A 22,465-nucleotide genomic window follows, 5' to 3' on the forward strand; every position below is an offset into this window, starting at 1 on the left:
GACTTTTAGCGACACTGTATCAACTGTGTAATTACCTAGCGCTTGTGAAATTAGTGATAGTGTATTTCACGAGGTGAGTCCGAGAATTTGCCATTGAATTAGGCCTACATCTGACATTTGTCTTAAAGTTTTCAACTCGAAAAAAGCAGACAGGTAGGTAGGGAGGTAGGTAAAATGAGTGGGTGGATGGATGAGTGGGTGTGTGGATGGATGGATAAGGAGATTAAATAGAACTCGTTGAATAATTTTATTTTCACTCATTTATTTATATAGATAAGCATGGATACATATGTTTTTTTTATACATAACACGAGTCAAAGTAAGGATAGGAGAAGAAATGTCTGAAGAAAGTGAAATAGGAAGAGGAGTATGACAAGAATGCCCTTTATCATCTGCCCTGTACAATACTTGGAGGAATTAGTGAAGAACTGTTTTCAGAACATGGGAGGGGTGATTGTAGGAGGAAGAAGAATAAAGTGCATAAAATTTGCTGATGATATGGCGTTGTTAGCAGAAGAGGAGATGATACTAAGAGATATGCTACTGGAGCTAAATAACAGATGTCAGCAGTATGGGATGAAGATAAATGCAAATAAGACGAAGAACATGGTTGTCGGAAGAAAAATAAAGAACATAAACGTGCGAAGACTAAATGAGGCAGTAGAGCAAGTGGACAGCTTCAAATACTTGGGATGTAATATAAGCAGTAACATGAGCTGCTGCCAGGAAGTAAAAAGGAGGATAGCAATGGCAAAGGAAACTTTTAATAGAAAAAAAAAATATCTTCTGCGGACGTCTGGAAAAAAGAACTAAGGAAGAGACTAGTGAAGTGCTTTGTGTGGAGTGTGGCATTCATTATATGGGGCAGAAACATGGGCATTACGACGAAGTGAAGAAAAACGACTAGAAGCATTTGAAATGTGGATATAGAGAAGAATGGAGTGCGTGAAATGGACAGACAGAATAAGAAATGAAGCTGTGTTGGAAAGAATAGGTGAAGAAAGAATGATGCTGAAACTGGGAAAAAGAATTGGCTAGGTCACTGGCTGAGAAGAAACTGCCTACTGAAGGATGCACTGGAAGGTATGGTGAACGGGAGAAGAGTTCGGGGCAGAAGAAGATATCAGATGATAGACGACATTAAGATATATGGAGCATATGCGGGGACTAAGAAGAAACAGAAAGCAGGACAAATTGGAGAAAGCTGGGTTTGCAGTGAAGGACCTGTCCTTGGGCAGAACACTATATGTAATACATACATAACACGATAGCATATTACATGTTAGTTCCTGCAAAAAAGTATGAGTCCACCGCTGTGGAATAATGGTTAGCATGTTTGACCGTGAAACAAGTGGGCCCAGGTTCAAATACTGATTGGGACAAGCTACCTGGTTGAGGCTTTTTCCGTGTTTTCCCTTAAACCATTAAGAGAAAATGTTGGGAAACTTCCGGCGCTTGATCCTGAAGTCATTTCGCTGGTATTAATAATAATAATAATAATAATAATAATAATAATAATAATAATAATAATAATAATAATAATAATAATAATGTTTTATTTTCGCTGGCAGAGTTAAGGCCATAAGGCCTTCTCTTCCACTCAACCAGCCTTAATCAATACAATACATAAATTTAAATTACAAATATTTTCACTACACTTAAAAGGTTCTCCAGCAATAATCTTCACTACACATTTATTTAAATTTAGATAAATCTATAAGGTAAAGTAGTAACTTAATTTATGAGCTAATTTAATTCAATGAATTATAATTAATTTAATATTTGAGATAGCTAGTAAAGTGATGAAAATTAATTTAATATAAGCTTACTAGGACTATGTTACAGGGAGAATATATATATTTCTATTTCTATAATGAGAATATTAATGTAATTGTCATTAGAGGTTTTGTAAATCTATTTAGAGAAATTAATGATAATAATAATAAGAATGGACAGATGTTAGTTTCATTATAAGTAACAAATATTAATCAGCAATTAATCTGTTAAGTAAGAATTTATGTAATTTTGACCTAAATGAAGCTATTGTCCAACAACCCCTTATATCACTCGGAAGCGAGTTCCAATTTCTAGCAACTGAAACTGTGTAGGATGAAGAATATAAAGATGTCTTGTGGTAGGGTATAATGAGTAAATTGTTATGATGAGATCTTGTACTTAGCTGATGATATACGGATAAATTTTGAAAACGAGAAGCCAAATAGATTGGGGTAGCGGTGCGCAGAATTTGAAATAAGAGAACAAGAGAATGCAGGGCTCGTCGATCGCTTAGCCTTAGTCAAGACAGAGTTTGGAAAGACGGGGAAACATGATCATATTTACGAATATTACAAATATAACGGACGCACGCATTATGCACACGTTGTAGCCTGCTACTCAAATTTGCATTGAGGTTACTTAATATAATATCGCAGTAGTCAAAGTGTGGCATCATGAGTGTTTGTACAAGGATTAATTTTAATTTATCAGGAAGAAAGTGCTTCAGTCGCTTTAATGAGTGAATAATGGAAAATATTTTTTTGGAAGTGTGATTCACTTGTTAATTCCATTCCAGGTGACAATCCATATAAATGCCAAGGTTCTTCACAGTCGTACTGTATGGAATAGTAGTATTATTTACAATTATCGGTGGCAAATTTTGTTTGTCACACTTCGATCTTTGATGTTCTGTTAAGATTGCCTGCGATTTACTTGCATTTAAATTAAGTCCGTGCGTTTTCGACCATATGGATATAGAATTCAAGTCATCACTTTCATATCGCTCAGACACTAGATAATCATAGTAGTTGATAAAGCGTCGTAGAATAACCAATTAAGAAAGCAAATAATTAGAAGCGCCAAGGCATGTTTCACGTAAAGAAAATCATAACCGTAAGTTTTGCTATCAATAAAATGTTAAGCTATAGTAATCCAGAGGATTAGAGCTATAGTAGTCATATATCAGTGAATAAAATATGAATGTATTCGTAAAAATGAGTATTTTCCCTGGGTCAAAAATACAATCAAAATGGAATAAAAATTAGTTATTCTAACGTGCACCAAATTTATAGTGAACCGGCTTAACTACCCATTACCGTGCATCACTATAGCTGTTCCGTAAAAAAAATATGCAAAATGTATTATTTTTCTAGATACGCAGTCAAAAACATTTACAGTGTAACCAAGTACTGCTTAATGCAGTAGATTTCGGCTCGCTTCCCTACCAATTGCACCGTCTGGTTCAGCCAGATGTTAAATTAATTCCACAGAACGATGCTGCCATCTGGTGTTCAACGCCGTAAGAAGGCAGCTACAGGTTTTTCGTGTCGTTCATCTCCACTACAGTATGCCAGTGTACGCGTCTGAGGAATGACGTAATAGCGTGTGTTCTGTTTATACAACATTCCAGGAGACCGACCAAGGTAAATAAACTATGTAACAAAGCATTTCGGTTTGTAGTATTAATGCAGCAATTTTATCAGATTTCGTTTTTTCTTATTGCTCAAGTAAATCCATTATTTCAGAATTACTAAATTTAATATTAACCTCAGAATTGTCATCTTTCAAAGAACACGAATTTAATTTATAATTATTGTAATTTATAACATGCATTTACAGAAAGTAATTTATTATTTAGTTATACAAACACAACTAAGTGTGAATGCTCATTTACCGGTACCGGTATAGCTAGTACCGTTTTCGTGATTTTTTGTAATGGTCTGTGATTGACTTAGTTGAAAATAAATTTACAGAACTCGTCTTATCAATTTAGCAAACACCTAATGGACTTCGTTTCAAAATTGGCATCGTCATGTTTTCGGCATGCATACATTTTTGTTTTCCGGAACGGCGTTCCGGCCCAATTAAAGGCAATAAAGCGGGAACGGAAACGAGAACGGAAAAATTGTTAAATATATTTAAATGTGAGCATTCCGGAGCCCGGAAACGGGAACGTGAGAGTTGGCCCAGTTTTAACTTCGTCATTCTCGGTTCCGATCATAGTCTACTAGATTCATTGTTGTCATGAAATAGTAATATACGTTACAAGAGCGGTATGTTGACGTTTTCATGGTCTAGGAAAAGATTGAAAAAGCGAAACGTAGTTGAGCTTTTTTAATTTCCGAGAACATGAAAACAAACATACCGCTCGTTTATCGTACATTATTTTGTGCGAAGATCGTTTATTACATACCTGAAAGACGAATTTCTAATTAGTTGCAATAAAATCTCCATGTTGGTTTCAGTTTAATGACGGCAACTTCGGAACACCAAAATATCTTTCTTCAACATTGTTGCTATAAAATGTTTTCTGTGTTTACTATACTCCAGCAGGCCGTGATATACGTCTGTCTTTTTTTTTCCCCAGTCTATAAATGCGAACTTAAAACAATATTTAATATTTTAACAACATTATTTATGTACCATATTGCAGTAATAACATCGGCATCTGGAATCTTGTTGATTTTTTCACGGCTTCCTTAATGTTACTTGTATCAGGAATGCAATACGTTTCGTGGAGTAGTAGACTTTACTTAATTTTTGCAAATATTTAAAAACAATAATTAACATTGCAATTTAGGTGAAATTGCAGTGGTAAGTTTCCAATTTATAATTATTACTGTGTTAAACGTCTCTAAAAATAATATGTTAAAAGCTTAAAGCAGTGAAATGAATGTCGCGCTTAAGCGGTAAGAAGAGGGAAATTGTTATGTGTGTTACGTTGGGAATACTGAATGTGGTATTTCACACTTACCGCGTATTGGTTCTGTGCGGAAAACAAGCAAATACGCACGATCTCGCACAAAAGTTATTTGGTCGTCGTGTATTTGTTCCATAATTATATGTTTATTCATTGCTTGTAACTAATCCAGTCTAGCACGTGAATTGAATTATTACATTCCGTGTCTTAAATTTCGAAGTTGGTTAATCTGTTAATCTATGTTGGCTGGTTTGTACTCATGAGAGAATGCCATTGGTCAAGTAGCCTATACACAAATATCATAATTCGTAATATCGACTTTACATATCGATATACATAACCGTTTCCGTTCTCGGTTTATTGTGAATCAAAAATCTTCACGTTCACATTCTTCGTTTCCCGTTCTCGTTGCCGGTTTATTGTGGACCAGCCTTAACCCACCGGTGATGGTTTAAGTTTTTCCTATAATACTTATAAATATTTTAAATGTTCAATATAGATTATGATGTCTATGAATCTATAAATAAACATTTGTAAAATGGCATTTTCAAAATTTAAGAAATTTGGTATAATATGCTACTAGTCAGTGATGCCTACAGTGGAAGGGAAAAGGAACTGGCCACACAACCCAATGGGGTAGTTGCCTCACGAGTGATACCTTATCGGTGTCACGAGGTTTAAACCTGTCATCGGACAGTTGATAACAATAACTCTTGACACTTTTACAATATTTATGCTCGACCATGCCGAAATGTAGTAATTATACACCTGGTAGCAGACCTTTAATGCATGTCATTAAAGTACACCTACTCATTAAAGGTCAGGTCTTTCAGCCAATGACGACTCAGGTTACAACTGTTCAGCCAATGACAGGTCAGCTTTCTACCATTATAAAACTGCAAGTATCGATTATTCTCGGATATGCAATCGAAAGAGAATTAGCGAAAAGTCACGGAGGCTGGAAATCCAATACTGTCGCAGAAGGTTATGTTCTGTTACTATAATAATTAGCGTTAATTGTAAATAATATTCAAATAAATTCAATTTGTCATCTCGTTTTTCAATGTCTAATTTAATTTCAATGTTATCTCTGTAGGTTCTTATGACCTAGCAAGGTCAATGTGAACATCTGTTCCTCGGAAAAAATCAATACTTTCGCGTCTGCGCACATCTCACAACATACGGGACATTGGTCAAGGTCAGATACAAAGAAAATTAATAATATCAAGTTAGAAATATGGTCGAGCATAAAAAGTCGTATGAAACTCGCCTGTAATGGTAATTAAGAAGCTCGTATGAAAATTATGAAACTCGCTTGCGCTCGTTTCATAAATATCCATACTCTCTTCTTAATTACCTTCATTATAGGCTCGTTGCATAATGTACTATTATGATCTTATGAAAATAACATTTTTATATTGAATTTAGTTCACAAATTTCACAACAACTGTATAACTTTATTTCATTCATTCATTCATAGTGTTCTCCCCAAGGGCAGGCCTTTCACTGCAAACCCAACATTCTCCAGTCTTTCCTACTTTCTGCCTTTCTCTTAGCCTCCGCATATGATTCACATATCTTAATGTCGTCTATTATTTGATATCTTCTACCCCGAACTCTTCTCCCGTTCACCATTCCTTCCAGTGCATCCTTCAGTAGGCAGTTTCTTCTCAGCCAGTGACTCATCCAATTCCTTTTTCTCTTCCTGATCAGTTTCAGCATTATAACTTTATTAATAAATTGTAAAACATTTACTTAATTCGATATTTTACTAATGAAGAGCCCTCAGATACTTCGATATGTTCAGTGGCAAGATAATGTGTCTTACAGGTAGCCTACTTGTCCAGTGGCAGGATATCCTTTTATTTTGTTAAACAGGGTATAAGTGCCGTTCTTTTCACAGTCGTCGGGGACGGTCTACAGGATCAAAAAATATCCATACGACATAGGGTCAAAACTTCATAGTTTTTTCCAGAAAAAAATATTTCTTCTCATTATATTCGCGTCATACTGCTTGTATCGTTAGTAAAATTACGAAAATATTGTAAAAAATTGCACAAAATTGTAAAAATTGTAGGAAATTACTAAATTGTAAAACTATAAAAATTTGTAAAAAATGTAATTGTAATATTGTAAAATTTTGACGTGTTCCACATCTTAAAGCTTCATTGCTCACGTAAGATCTATGGAATAAAATAAATGAATGAATGAATGAATGAAAACAATACGTCAGTAGGTACATCTAGCAAAGATTTAATATTAGTTTAAATAAATATTTGTGTGTTGTATTATGTTTTCGTGAAATTAAATAAAATTTCATGCTTAAATTTGTTAATATTCTGGCGTGAGAGACGTGGCAACGTGTTCAGCAGGCAGTACTCTGCACAGACGTAAGTACGAGTCAGCTGAGTTCAAGCTCCCTGTCCATAGCTGTACTGCCGAGCGGATGACAGTTCAGTACAGGGTATTCGATAAACAACTTACAATGTCATTCACAGTTTAAGAATATCATATGCAAAGCTCGGAACTTGGGGACTTGTGTGTCGTGTGCATGAGTAAGGTTACAGGTACAACGTACACACAGCTCAAGCTGCAAGTGCTCAGGGACAGTCGTGTGTACTAAGAAAGTGGCCACAACTAATGACAGGAAGACGGACGAAGAAACTGTGTCATGTCGAAGCCAATGACATTCAGAGAATTACAGGTAAACGGTCTGTTTGAGGAATGAGAAAATACGTGGTATTCGAATGGGTATTATAGAAGTTTGAAAATATATTTCTTAAATTTTAGGTACAGATTTTTCGTGGAGGAATTCTGAGGAGATACATTATTTTCTTCGAATGAAGAGTTTATATTTTGTAAGTTGTGCCACACATAAACTAGAGGCTGGAAACGGGCATTCATTGAAAGACATTGCAGTGACATAGAAATTGAAAACTATTTTCGAGAAAAATTTAGAATACTTATCTTTCTCAGATACGAGATCAGCTAGCAACTGCTGAAAATCGAACAGGAAACAGTGACAGTGAAAACATTCAGTATTTTAAGTTTGCTCCCGTCACTTCATGTGACGTGGAAATAAGTTTCTTTCGTTTCAAATCATGTTTAACTAACAGACGAAGAAGTTATGGGTTTGAAAATCTTCGAATCCATGTAGTCATATACTGTAATAAAATGTACAGAGCAGAACTGTAAATTTGATATATTTTGCATGTTTATATATATAGTCTTTAAAATTACGTGTTTCAAGCTACCATAATATTATCAATATGCTGTTCCGGCCAGAAACCACTTTTATAGCAGACCTGACAGTACCTCTGTGCTGGAAGCGGGAGTTTGTTGACATTGAAGTCCGGTCGCTTAGCCACGTTCCAAGACACAAGTCCCCAAGTTCCGAGCTTTGATCATATGTTATTAATTTATGGAGAAAGTCGTCGCAATTCAAATGAGGCAAGAAGATGTACCGTCATTGTTTTCCGCAATGAAGTTTACCTACGTAATCGGCGAACTTTTGTAGCAATTTCTGAACGATTATTATAAGAAATAGGAGTCTCTTACCTCGTTTCGAAAATTAAAATTGGTACTGTTTTATGGAAGTGGGAGAGATTAAAATGTTGCGTTAAAAAAAAGTTCGTGTGATTTTGTGCAGTAAACCATTAGGGCCATATTCATAGACATTCTTAGCGCGGGCTTCCGGTGGATGATCAACGAGCTAACATTTTTCGTATTCATAAACCAGTGTTAGCGATATGATATGAATCCTGTACAAGTAATCAGTCGATAACCGGGGCTAGTTTAGCACGCTCGCAGCGCGGGCTAGCGAAATGTCTATGAATAGCACCCTAACTATTTATTTTTTAGACGTACAATAAAAATAGACCAATATTGCCAATATTGTTAAATAAAATGGAAATTTACCATAAAGTTATATTAATGAGATTGCAAGTTTCTATTATCTGTTCGTTTTATGTAAACAACGGCCCGCCCCTGCATTAGAACAGAGCATCTGTTTTGTACCGGTATGTCTGTATCCGCTTGAGCTGTACTGTGTACTTGTAAACTACCGCCTCCCCATCCAGCAACGTTGCCAAACGCCTAATATTGTAAACTTTAATAATTAGTTAAATATTGCAATTATAAAACAATTGTGAGGACATTTTTTCTTCCTTATGACATGAACAATCATCAGTCAAAATAATGGCACTTATACCCCTTATACCCTGTATAACTAGTAACACGATACCTTTATAAGTATCTACATGTTTAGCAACAGGATAATAAGATGATTCCGCTGTATATCTAATTGCAAGATATCCGATAGCTCGATTACACTAACCTCTAGCGCTCGAAAGTGGAACTAAACGCCGGCGCACAGAAAAACAAAACAGGAAAATTCGCTTAGTGTTCATTCTATAATTATAATCCCTATTCGGTGGTAACATCATTAGTCAGTGTGGGTCTTCCAGACTTTCTCTCATTCGTGACACAATCAGTTCTCTCAAATTTGTCCATTAACTTTCTGTAAGCTTGTTAACTGCCGGACCAATTCTTGAATTATGTTTTGTTCTGAATTTTCGTATGCCGTTTTAAACTTCCTTTACATTCATATAACACTGAACAAGACTAATTCGATCTTGTAAAATCAAAACCATTTTAAAACACAATCAATGATAGTGATTTAAAAATTAAGTAATAAATATATTTACTTTCGACACATTATAAACAAAACATGTTACCATGTTAACCAAAACAAATGAGTGTGATGAATTAACAAATCCTGTTGTTCGATACATACAAATGTGTTTTTATATGCGTTAATTTTAAAAAATGTTATATCAATTTCAAAATGTAACTTACTTTTGAATAACCCTATATACTTTAAGGGGTAGCTCAGTTGGTAGAGCAGCTGGCTACGGACTGGAAGGTCCGGGGTTCTATCCCAGGTGGTGACAATTTTTTCTCGTTGCCAAACTTTCAGAACGGCCCCGAGGTTCACTCAGCCTCCTATAAAATTGAGTACTGGGTCTTGCCCGGGGGTAAAAGGCGGTCAGAGCGTGGTGCGAACCACACCACCTCATTCTAGTGCCGAGGTCATGGAAAGCATGGGGCTCTACCTCCATGCCCCCCAAGTGCCTTCATGGCATGTTACGGGGATACCTTTACCTTTACCTTTAACTATATACTTTAAGACAGCATTTCTCAAACTTTTTAGAATTGGGGACCACTTTTTTAAGCCAGAACAGTTCCGCGGACCACCTTACTCTTGTTCCCTTCGAATGTAAATTTATAATTTTTGTAGCATATTTTAATACCAGTATACTTATGTTTTGTATTAGAATTAATTATTAAAATTAATTTAATTCAATTAATTTTATATTAGTATTACCTAATTAAGTTAATGTTAATAGAAGAAAATTTATTTTCGTTTTTTTTTTTAATAATTCAAGGCTATTGGAGTTTGAATAATCTTTAACTTATTAACTAAAAAAAAAAAAATAAAATAAATGTCGTTACTCACATTAGTGAGATGAATGAGCCTGTCGATTCTTACACAGTTGTTCTAGACCTATATTTGAATGACTAGATATTTCTTTAATGGCACTAGAATCATTGATATTAATATCTTCACACACAGCTTCTGAACTATTAGCAGAGCCTAAATGTAGCGTATCATCACGTTCCTTTCTTTTCAAAGATCCGGATCGAAGCCAGTTTTCCATTATGTATATAGGACACTATTTAACAGAGATATAGATAACTACTAGAGTGTACCACATAAACAAGATTTAAAGTCATAAATACATGAAAAGGTTCGGTACTTTGGTCCTCTGTAATGATTTCGGGTGGTCCCTGGCTGGGTTATAGGTGCAGCACCAGAAGTGCAGGGAAAAGATGGCGAGAAACACCGTGTTCATAGTGCTTTAAATCCCTCTTTTGTTGCTGAGAGTAGAGTGTAAGGTAGGATAATAAATTTCATAAAATGTCAGTACTGGGAGAAAAAGTGAAAGCGATTGCCATGTGTAATTTCCAATCTCAGGTTTTCAGCTGTAATGTAATACGCAATTCGTTTGAATTTTATTTTTTCTTCTGTCTTTTTTGAAGGACCACAAGGGCAGACATCGAGGACCATAGTTTGAGAAACGCTGCTTTAAGACAATAGGAGTCAAAGTAGTGTGAACTGAGGTACAATGGAAGGATTGTTTATATGCTAATGTTAACATCATAAGTGTAGTTAAGCGTAATACACATACCAACAAAAGTTTTGCAACATCCACGTTTATGTAGTTCATGATACTGAGAACTAGCCGTGTGACGTGAGAATACATACATTGGCAGTAATTCCAGCTCACCAAAAAAGTATAGCTTACAAGAAAACATCAGTTCCGCATAAGGAGTTTTGCACATCATTCCTGATGCACATTAATGCGAGATGGTACGTTCCTTAACTCGGATACAGGCTGCAATCCGTCGTGACATAGGCCTTCCATTCACGAGACCATCCAGCCAGCCTTGGTAAAAGTTGTCCCATTCTTCACTGGCGATTCAACTTAAGTCGTACAGAGTACGAGGTCTGTCTAGAGTAAACAGCTCGTTTCAATCGATCCCAGACATGTTTTTTTTTTACATTTTATGATTAAATGTTTTGCAATTATTCTAGGAAAGGAATGTAGAATGTATAAGCACAATAGCCTAATTAAAAACAGCAACTGCGTTCTAAACTTTCATGTTATTTTGAGCTATTCCATCTCAAATCGACCGAAATATAGAGAAAATTGACCTTACAATTTCTAAATACAGTGAAACTTTTTTGTACTTAGAGAACTGTGATACAATCCTTTGTGCAAAGTTTGAGGCATCAGAACTTCATAGTGTTTAAATTAAAAATATTTAAATTTATCGTATTTTCATAAAATTTGCAACTTTAAACTGTTGTAGTTCCGAAACCCTTTCACCCAATGATCAAAATCATGGTTAATTTTGATGCTGAGAAATTAAAGTTTATATTGACATATAAACAGATTTTCTTACTTTTTATGGAAATGGAGAAATTTAGATTTTTCCTCATTAAGACGCCTTTGCCAAGGAATAAATATTTTAAAAATATATAGTTAGATTCCGCATTGAAAGTACAAATAAACACATAGTTTTTACTGATGGCACGTTGATAAGAAAGTATTGAAAATCTCAAATAAAGAAAATAAATAGTACGCTCGTGAACTAACCAGCTGACTGTGAGACGGGAGCTAGCCGAGGTAAGCAAGGCCAGGAGACATAAACACGTGATGTGTCGTCTAGCAGTCATGGCTGTGCTAGCTTTATCACAGGTTTTCATAAACACAGGAGTAAAATGACGCCCAACGCTCGCTTATCTTCAGCTCTCGACCAGTGCGTGCGGTACTGCGCCTTTCAAGTCTAGGCGTGTGAAAATCTATTTAATACCCTCGAAACTTATTGCCGTACCACTAAGCAAACAATGCCGAATCCCTCTTAATAATGCAAGGCTTTCTCTCAATATTTTTTTTACATTTTTACAAATTGGCAAAAAGCCTAAAAGTAAGTAAAATCAGATTATCTGTCTTTCTGTATACAATAAAAATAAGGATTACTTCTTAACATAACCTACCAAATGTCAGCTTCAAAATGAGCTCTCGTTCAATGTTCTGCAGTAAATGGTTCCAGAGTTCTGAGCGCTGAAAGAGGCTTGTTTTTATAAAATACGGTACATTTGTCGCTCAATAGTACGAAAACCGTTTGGCTTTCGTTAGTATATTTTTGAAAATGCACTCTCCTTAGCACCTCGTATAAATAGGGAAAAAATTAGAGTATAAAAAATGCGAGGTTTTTTACTGATCGATTTCATATGGAATAGCCCTTTTATTCGTCAAAATAAGTGGCCTATAATGGACATACAAATTCTACCGGTATCATATTGTGTTGACTTATTTTAAACATAAGCGTCCTACTATGTGAATAAATTTGCTTTCTTCTATATCAAAGCAGATAATGATTAACCGTTAGTACCAGTAAGTTGGAAATGGGTAACAGATTTGTGTAAGTAATTAAAAAGAGAAATAAATACTATTAATTGGTATTGGAGAGGTGACAATAAATAAATAAATAAATAAATAGACTTACAGCTGTTATTAACTAATTTGTGGATGCTGATTTCAGATCTGAGGTTAGTTTTTTTTTTTTTTTTTTTTTTTTTTTTTTTTTGAAAGCTCTGGCACTTTTGCAATCGACATATGTCAAAATTTCAATTTTCATTTTTTCTCATTTACCTCATAGTGTATGTGGATATTTGATTAAATTTTGTTAAAATTAGCTAGACAATAAATATTAAATTGGAATATATTCTAAATTTCTTCAGTAATACAAACTGAAATACATACAGTCATAAACTATTTTAAAATTAGCTGATTAATGAACATTAAATATTGCAATATATTCTAAATTTCTTCAGCAATACAAACTGAAATCATAGTCATAAACTCTTTTAAAATTAGCTGATTAATAAACATTAAAGCCACCGGCGTGGCTCAGTCGGTTAAGGCGTTTGCCTGCCGGTCTGAAGTTGCGTTCGGGCGCGGGTTCGATACCCGCTTGGGCTGATTACCTGGTTGGGTTTTTTCCGAGGTTTTCTCCAACCGTAATGTGAATGCAAGGTAATCTATGGCGAATCCTCGGCCTCATCTCGCCAAATATCATCTCGCTATCACCAATCTCATCGACGCTAAATAACCTAGTAGTTGATACAGCGTCGTTAAATAACCAACTAAAAAAAAAATAAACATTAAATATTGCAACATATTCTAAATTTCTTCAGTATTTGAAACAAGCGCATATAGTCACAAACTCATTATCAGTCATTATCTATAATGCTCGTATTCTAATTTGTCGGTAACTAACATTCTGATTGGCCAGTGAAATACGAAGCTCAACAACCGGATAGACAGGAAGACAAGTAGTGGGGAATAGGAAAAAAATTCAGAACTCGTAAGTAACGTATTTTAATTGAAATATAATTCAAAGTATGGGTATTAAAATACGTTTGTATCAGAGATAGAAAATATAGACTATAGTCTTCAATTTTTTATTACACATTTCTTCCGTAGATTCAAATAACAGCCAAAAATTCCTCTCAAGTGTACCATTTTCTTCAAATCCTCAAAATTTCTCTCTTCCTTACAGAAATTTCCTAAGTTGAAGAAATTTTCCCAAATCTGGCAACACTGAATGACAGAAATGCTGCATCCCATTAGAGTGTGCCATGTAAGTAGGACTTTATGGGTATGTTTACAAACAACTGAAGGGAAGGCTTTCCGATCTGCACAGGAACGATCACAATAGCAACACATCGACACGAAATATAGGGGTGATGCAAAACTTTTGTTGATGTGTGTAGGACTGGAACCTCCACAATGAAATTAATGAATATTGTAATGATGCAGATATGAATTTGACTGTTATTAATGAAATTATTAATTAACCATTCACACTCTGACTCACAGTAAACACAAAAGGTTATATTTAAAAGAACATTTCTAACCATTACAAGCAATATTTAACTGAAACTGGTTCCCAGACTAGCAAATAGGCCTAGAGATAGTGAAATGCAGATTTATTATCTGTGTGTAGGCAATTTGTATTGTACGTGTACAATAAATGGACTTCTGCCTTTGGTCAGAGGCGAGAGTTAAATATGCAGCTCCGATTTCTATTAGACCTATTATATTCTATTCTTAGTTTTGCACAGTTACTAATTAAAAACATTACTTCTAGCGTATTTGAGTAACAGATTAAATTAAATTTTACTTCAGTTATAATAGGCCTCAATTTTTAGCATAAAATTACTTATTCCCCTACCGCTCTATGTTTTATCCTGGATGACTCAATATTATCTGTCTTTCATGATCCAGAGCCGTCCAACTGAGTGAGACTCGGACATTCGTTAAACCGAACATTGGACCACTCCACGAGACAGAAGAGCTTAGCATACTGTCTATAGCGCCAGGCGTTCAGTAGCAATCTGTCTGTTCTATCTTTCGTAACCGGTTTTGCAGGACTCTAACAATGACGGTTTTTATCTCGAATTTCATCACCACAATATCCTCTATCACGTCCCGGTCTTGGAAGACAGCGTTTAGTATTCACCCTGTATGTACAGTAGCTTATAAGTAGATCTCGGATTTTAGGTTAAATGCCTTATTTTTTTCTGTAGAGATAAACTAAAACTAGTTAAATATCTTCACATTTTATATAAAATATAAACGTTTTAAAGCGGTTTTATGCTACCTAAAATGCCTATTTTGCCCACTGAGACCTATTTTTTAAGGGTTTTGAGCTTTTATATATTTTTTAATTTTCGTGTAGCATTGAAAGAGAAAGTTTTGAATGTCATGGGATGCGTTTGATATATCCTTTAATAGTTTGGTTGTAGGAATAAATAAATTCCAAGAAGATGTCTGCTTTTGTTGAGCACTTTAGCAGATAGCAGGAATGTGATGAATCGGGAGGATGTAGTACTCCCTAAAGCAGCCGTGGCGAAAATGTAATCGTGCGCCGAGCCACTGTGTAACCTGAAACGTGCATAGCACCTATGGAGGGAGGCGGACACCCGAAGGGGAAGTGAAGCAACTGTCTGACTTATTAACGGATTTTCATTTTCCTTACGTCAAGCACTTAAATGTAATTTTATACAGTACAAGGCTACAAATTAATGTTTAGTGCGTGTAACGAATAAAGAAATGAACAATAAATGAACAATATCACAACCTAAAATTAACTGTCTTCAGAATGTCTCTGCGACAGAGTTTCAAAATCAGGAATTATGTCACTTACTGCCAGTCGTAGTTGATCACGAAGGTATTTGTCTATCAGTTACAATCTAAATTAGGTTTTTACCATTTTCATTGTTGAAAATAATTTTTCACAAACGTAAGTTGTAGCGAACATGGCTTCAACAGAGTAAGCGAAAGAACGAAGCTTCGGATATTTATTTTTTGGCAAAGATTTGAAAGTTCAACATTTGTCAAGTCCTTACATCTAGCTTTCATTTCACATCACATAGTAAATCAGTGAGTTCAAATTGAAGAGCTAACCGCATTATTCGTACATCTGCTGAAAAAGGGTCGACGTACAGAGATGACGATGACGATGACGATGACGATGACGATGATGATGATGATGATGATGATGATGATGATGATGATGATGATGATGAGAACACTTAACCTTTTAATGTTTCATCAGTAACATGTAGTATAATGCCGTTTTATGTTATACAACCGTTTTCCTCGTAATACTTGTGAACAAATCATACATTTAATATTCTCATCATATTGACAGCAAAAGTTCCTACTTGGAACTTTCGTACTTGGTTTCGAGAGAGACATATGCCACTCGCAGATCAGAGACGAATTGAAATGGAACGGAGTTTGACTCCAGTGAGTGAGAGGGTGGGGGTTGGCGGTGGTTCTCATAAGCAAGCGAAATGCACAGCTATCACTGCGAGCCACAATGTCTCGCGAGTCACGTTCTTGCCGCGGCCCCTAAAGAAATCAACATGGCAAATATTGCTAGGTTTAAATATGCATTCATTGCTTCGGTGTCACTGGGAAGAATTATTTCGCTTATAAAATGGTTCTGTCTAAGAAAAGACAAAGTTTCACAATAGAAAATTAGAGAAAAACATTGTTATGTATTGCAATGCCAATTATGAATAATGTGTTGATTGTAAATTCATTGGTAACTTAAATTAATTTAATTGTAATATGAGCACTTGTGAATTAGCAGCCTTAGAGCAATGAGGCCGATGAATTCATTAAAAATTACGTACCGGTATTCATAATTTAAGACTTAACAAAAATAAAGTTTCAAACCGCAATATTTATTTACTGTTTTTGTCACTGTATACCGTAATGATTAATACTCTAATATGTGTAGATAGAAATTACATTTTCTGCATAAAATAATATTTTTAACTGCTTGAAATTGTGTTTTTAGGTGCCTACCTATATGTTTTTAGTGCCTATCTTGATAAATTCAGGGCCTATTTTAGATGCCTGAAAGAAGTTAGCTTTTAAGTGCCTAAAAATCCGAGGTCTACTAATAAGTAGAAGAATATTATATTTTTTTTTTTCAGTCATTCACAGAATTAGCTACCTGAGACCATATCTAGAACATATAGCCCTGCTCTCGACCCCTGTCTCTGCCGTAGAGTGTGCGAGTTGCATTTCTGTTACGTTGTATTGTATTGTATTGTTCGTATTGTATTGTATTGTATAGTATTTATTAACGTTCCATGGTATTTATACATTGCTTTACAGCTAGAATATGGAACAAGTAAAAAAAACTTAATACTATTATAAAGTCTTAATTTATAGTCACAGTCTAGATGAAATATATACAGATGAGATTTACAATATAGTCTACTAGTACAACACAAAGTTTTAGTATCAATTTCATGTAGTGTTATTGAATGTCATGAATTCACTTACAGAATAGAAGGCGTGAGAAATTAGGTACTTCTTTAATTTGGCCCTAAATAATCTTATGTTTTGAGTTTCATTTTTTATATCGATAGGGAGGCTATTAAAAATTTTTACTGCCATATAACGCACTCCTTTTTGATAGCATGATAGACTTGCCGATGGAATATGAAAGTCATTTTTTGACGTATATTTATGCTATGAACTGTTGAATTAGTTACAAAGTTTTGACGATTACATACGAGGAAGATTATTAATGAAAAGATATAGGCTACTGACAAGCCATGGGCATTATTTGTAGTTTTTTGAAAATAGTCCTACACAATTCCCTAGATTTGGCACCTACTATTATTCTAATTACCCTTTTTTGTAATAGAAATATATTGTTATCTGTGGAATTTCCCCAGAATATTATTCCAAAACTCATTACCGAGTGGAAGTATGCAAAGTATATTGTTTTTAGGTTATTGATATTTACTATCTATTGCATAGATATAATAGCAAAACAAGCTGAATTTAGTTTGGGGGTAATTTCTTTAATATGATTTTTCCAATTTAACACATTATCGAATTTTAATACAAGAAATTTGGTCGTTGTTGTTTCTGATAGGGATCTATTGTTAATTATCGCGATAGAAATTTGCGAGTTTGAATTTGGACAGGATTTAAATTGAATTATGTTAGTTTTGTTACAATTTAATACTAATTTATTGACTGAGAACCAGTCACATATTTTGAAGAGAATTTCCTCTGTTGAAGATTGGAATGTGTTGGAGTTATTGACTGTAATTACTATACTTGTGTCATCTGCAAATAATATGGGATGACCTACATCTTTTGTTACGAGAGCAAGATCATTTATAAACATAGAAAAAGTAGGGGACCTAATATTGATCCTTGAGGAATTCCATTATTAATAGTTATTTCCCAAGTCGATGCAGATTTCATAGTTGTATTGATTTCAACTTTGTTTCCTATCTATGAGATATGAGTGAAACCATTGGTGTGCAACACCTTTAATTCTATAATAATCTAATTTATCTAGCAGCATTTTATGATTTATACAATCACAATTTCGTGGACTTTGGCAACCACATGTTGCCTCTACGTGTGTTTTAGTGAAAACGTAGATATCGAACCCAACTTTGCACTTTGCCACGCATAGTGTATTGTCGAGAGAATACGGTGTGCGCAAGTCTCCCAGAAGAGCGAGAGACTGTAGTGAGAAGTTAGGAAGAGTAGGTTTTTGTTGAACGAGACCAGCAAGCATCCCATATCAGGTTCCACAAACGCGGCGGAAGTTGTCCTGCCCGTCTGCAACAGTCTCCTCAGAATAGTTTATCTCAGGAGGCGAGGGTATTCCTACTGTCATTGCAAGTTATCTTGAACCTTACATCTCCTAAGTCTGTCTTTGGAACTGCTCGGTACGGCATGTACTCATCAACGTAACGACACGGCAAGGATGCCCCTCCCTCGGGTAACGTGTCTCTTTTCAAAAAACGTTGGTTCTTTTACCTTACGGCTCTCTACTGTAAAAGAACTTGGTTCAATACAAACATCATCTTCTCTCGATACTCCGGTTTTGAGAGGAGAACATAGTTTCGTAGCAAGCTTTAATTAACCTGTAATGAGTAAGTATTTAAATATAATCGTGTGTACACTCCTCTCCCATCCGGCAGGGGACCGGCAATGGAGGAGTTACTACAGCTACTTCTATACATTATATAGGCCTGCATGACTTACACCTTCAGCTAATATATGCATATTCCTATAATAATATTTTATAGGCTTATTATTTGAATTTACATTAATTTACAATTATACACAATCCATATCCCTATCATTGCTGCCATCATCGCTTGTTTCAAAATTAATTATTTCGTCAATGGCATCATCCATTCGGAATTATCTTCTTAATCGTAGGTACTACTTTCTGAACACGATAGAATTCTTCGATTGTATCCCGAATAACATGTTGATCAACTTTACACAAGTCTAATTCTGGAATGAAATAATATGTTTAGTAGAACTATAAGAAAATAATAACTTGCAACAGTAATTCATTATGTCGCTCTTAGTACACACACTATTGTACATAACTATTATAGCAATAATTTTTAAACATTACATACCTATTCTTTCCCGGAGTAGTGTGAGGTTCGTTCGGTTGTAATTCAATATTATTTTTAATTCTCTTCACGGAACTAATACTTTTGCCAGAGTATTTAGCTGCTCTCTCATATTCCTTAGCAAGAGGTTCCAGCAAATATATGTTTAATTTTTCCTCCTCGGAACGCTTAATTTTATTATATTTGCGATAATTTCTCTTTCTCCGCTGTGGATAACAGCGTTACTTTTTCTCCGCGGTGGTGTGTTTTCACCATAATAACTACCTTGTGGTTGCTGCTCCATGGTAACACTACTGGTACGCAGTGAAGGAAATAGCCCTATGTTTTTTGACAAGAGATTATGCTGCGGAGCATGCGCAAACAACTCAGTTGGCTCCACCCGCGTTACGCGCTTCCTTCCCTCTGCCCCTCTGACCGCGCTCAGAAGGTTCAAGATAACTTGCAATAACAGTACTCACATGTCAGCCGCAAAGTGAGCGAAGCTGCGACTATACAGGAATACTGGAGCCGGATATGGAGATGCGAGTTAAGGGGAGAGGATGGTATTTTTTAAAACTTTTTTCCTATTTGGTGTAAAATATTAATTTTTTGTTTCTGGAGAGCTCATAGCTGTGGCAACTCAACCAAATAAAAATATTTTGAAATAAAAAAATTATTTGGGGGCCCCAAATTAAAAAAGAATATACTAAAACCGATATATCTAAACCGTTTTAAAAGATAGATTTAAACTGTTTTTTGCAATGTATTTTCAAAAGCATGTTCTACAAACTGTCTGTAACAGAATTTTGATATTAATCCCTACGTTTGTAAAATAAACAATTAAAATTTAATAACAATTTTCTGATTTCCTTTGTTGCAAACAAACGGACGTATTTTTAAAATGAAATCAAGTAACAAAATTCTGTTACAGAGAAAAGTTTCCTAATAGTCTAAAAAATGTGTATTCTAAATTTCATGCATGTATCTTTAATAGATCAGAAATTATATCAATTTTTGTCTGGCAATGTAGCAAAAAAAAAAAAAAAAAAAAAAAAAAAGAAGTTACTGGAAACCGATAAAAGCGGGCGTGTGATTTAAAAATCCAAAACGCAGGAAGTTTAAAAATGACGTCTCAACATCCGATAAGGTCACAAATACCCACAAAATGTTATGCAATGCATTCCACACATATCAAAGGCTATTTAAAGAAAAAAACAATTTTTTGAAAATTTAATTTACCGGAAACAACAATAAATGTGAACGAGTGATTTAAAAATCCATAACGCAGGAAGTTTAAAAATGGCGACTCAACATCCGATAAGGCACAAATACCCACAAAATGTTATGCTACGCATTCCACACATATCTCAGGGTATTTTAAAGAATTCTTTTTTTTTTTTTTGAAAATGTACTCATTTTTCACCAAAAAATACCATCCTCTCCCCTTAAGGCTGGTTTACAATAAACCGGGAACAGAAACGACAATGAGAACGGAAATATTGTTAAAATAAATGTAGGCCTATTTAAATGTGAGCATTCATAATTAATTTTCACGTTCCCGTTCCCGGGCTCCGGCAAGCTTCTCAATTGTGAATGCTCACATTTAAATGCATTTATTTTAACAATATTTCCGTTCTCGTTCTCGTCGTTTCCGTTCCCGGTTTATTATGATCCAGCCTTTAGTTACTACACGCAGTTCTCGGCTTCAATAATTGGGCTCTTTTTCAAAATCTCTTTTGTTCACCTGATAACGAAAATGAGCGTCCAGTGTCCATGCATCTTTCAATTGAAGGTGTTTTTAAAAAAAAGCATAGTCAAAAAAAAAAAAACATAACATTTCAGGAGAAAAAAAACTATCTGGAATGGGTGTTGTTGACACTTCAAGTATGAAATTCATCATACTATTTCTTATGGTGTTGTAGAAACTTGGGAAAACGGAAGTACATTTATAACTTAAATTGTGTCATGGAAATACATGTGTAAATGCAGGTAACTGTGGACAATGGTTGTTTTTAAGAAAAAGGAGTCTGTTGTGGCTGAAATGTGCCTCTCCTTTAATCTTCTTTTCTTTATTATATCCTATTTCTTCTCCTTTCGTTGCTTACGTTTCTTCCATGGGGTTACTTCTGCACCTAAAGATGACTCCATAACTAATACAGCAATTCACGTGCCAAAGTATTTTTCTCTGAGGTGACTTTTGCCGCGTACGTAAGAAGCAATTTCTGCCAATCTACTACAGTTTAAAATTGTCTGACCGCGAAACCAGGTGGCCCGGATTCGAATTCTGGACGAGGCAAATTATCTGGTTGAGGTTTCTTCGGAGTTTTCCCTCAAACCAATATGAAGAAATGCTGGGTAACTCGGTGCTCATTCCACCGGCATTATCACTTTCATTTCATTCAGACACTAAATAACCTGAGATGTTGATACAGCGTCGTAAAATAACCCACTAAATAAAAATAATAAATGTTTCAAGTTGGTACGAATGGGATATTTGTAAATGCTACTATCGCCCTGGCTGGACAGTGACTGTTTTCACAAAAAAAAAACTCTTTGGATTATGATATTATGAAAACCACTGAAAATTTTCACTCCTATAACATGGCCTATGGTGATTTTTTCCGCTAACAACTAGTTCAGTAGATGATCGATACAATACGCTCACCATGTGCTTAATTTATGAAATATGCATTTTTTTGGACTAAAGTTCTTTTTTCAAAATTATTTTAACTATGTAGTGAATACCTCAGAAAGTGACCTCAGTGTCTAATGTTTAGAATAGTTGTTTTCCTTTTTACATTAAATGTCACTGGTCCTATGTTCTAGGACTGGCCTGCACAAACAGCGCTCAACGAGCGCGCGCGCTCCTTCAGAGCGGGAGAGCGGTGTTTTCCGCTCGCCTAAACGGAGAGAAAGATACGTCAGAATGACATAGACTTGCTATAGGTAGAGGAGAGGGAAATGACCACTCAGTTATCTAGTGGAGTGCAGTGTGTATGCCTATTCTCAGTAACTGTTTCAGGTTGCTTACCTACTGCTACAGTACAGTATGGAGGAATCTAAAAGACGGAACATAACATTTAACATTTAACGATTTACAGCTCGAACTTATTGATCTTCAATGTGACCTAAGGGCTAAAGATCGTTTGAATAATACTACTAGCCTGGTT

At 35.1% G+C, this 22,465-nt stretch overlaps 1 protein-coding gene across 2 annotated transcripts in view; it reads left to right on the top strand.

Annotated features, from left to right (window-relative positions):
* Positions 1-3,279: 3,279 nt before the first annotated feature.
* The window catches only part of CROT (Carnitine O-octanoyltransferase), a 99,750-nt gene continuing 80,564 nt past the window's right edge, over positions 3,280-22,465 (top strand). The window contains exons 1-2 of one of the 2 annotated variants that reach the window (XM_069840375.1): positions 3,351-3,419; positions 5,793-5,894. The gene's annotated coding sequence lies outside the window, so the exon portion shown is untranslated. Of the gene's footprint in view, positions 3,420-5,792; positions 5,895-22,465 lie in introns of both variants that reach the window. The other variant, XM_069840374.1, reaches the window with a different exon arrangement.

This window comes from Periplaneta americana, chromosome 11 (genome assembly GCF_040183065.1).
Source record: "Periplaneta americana isolate PAMFEO1 chromosome 11, P.americana_PAMFEO1_priV1, whole genome shotgun sequence".
NCBI lineage: Eukaryota > Metazoa > Arthropoda > Insecta > Blattodea > Blattidae > Periplaneta > Periplaneta americana.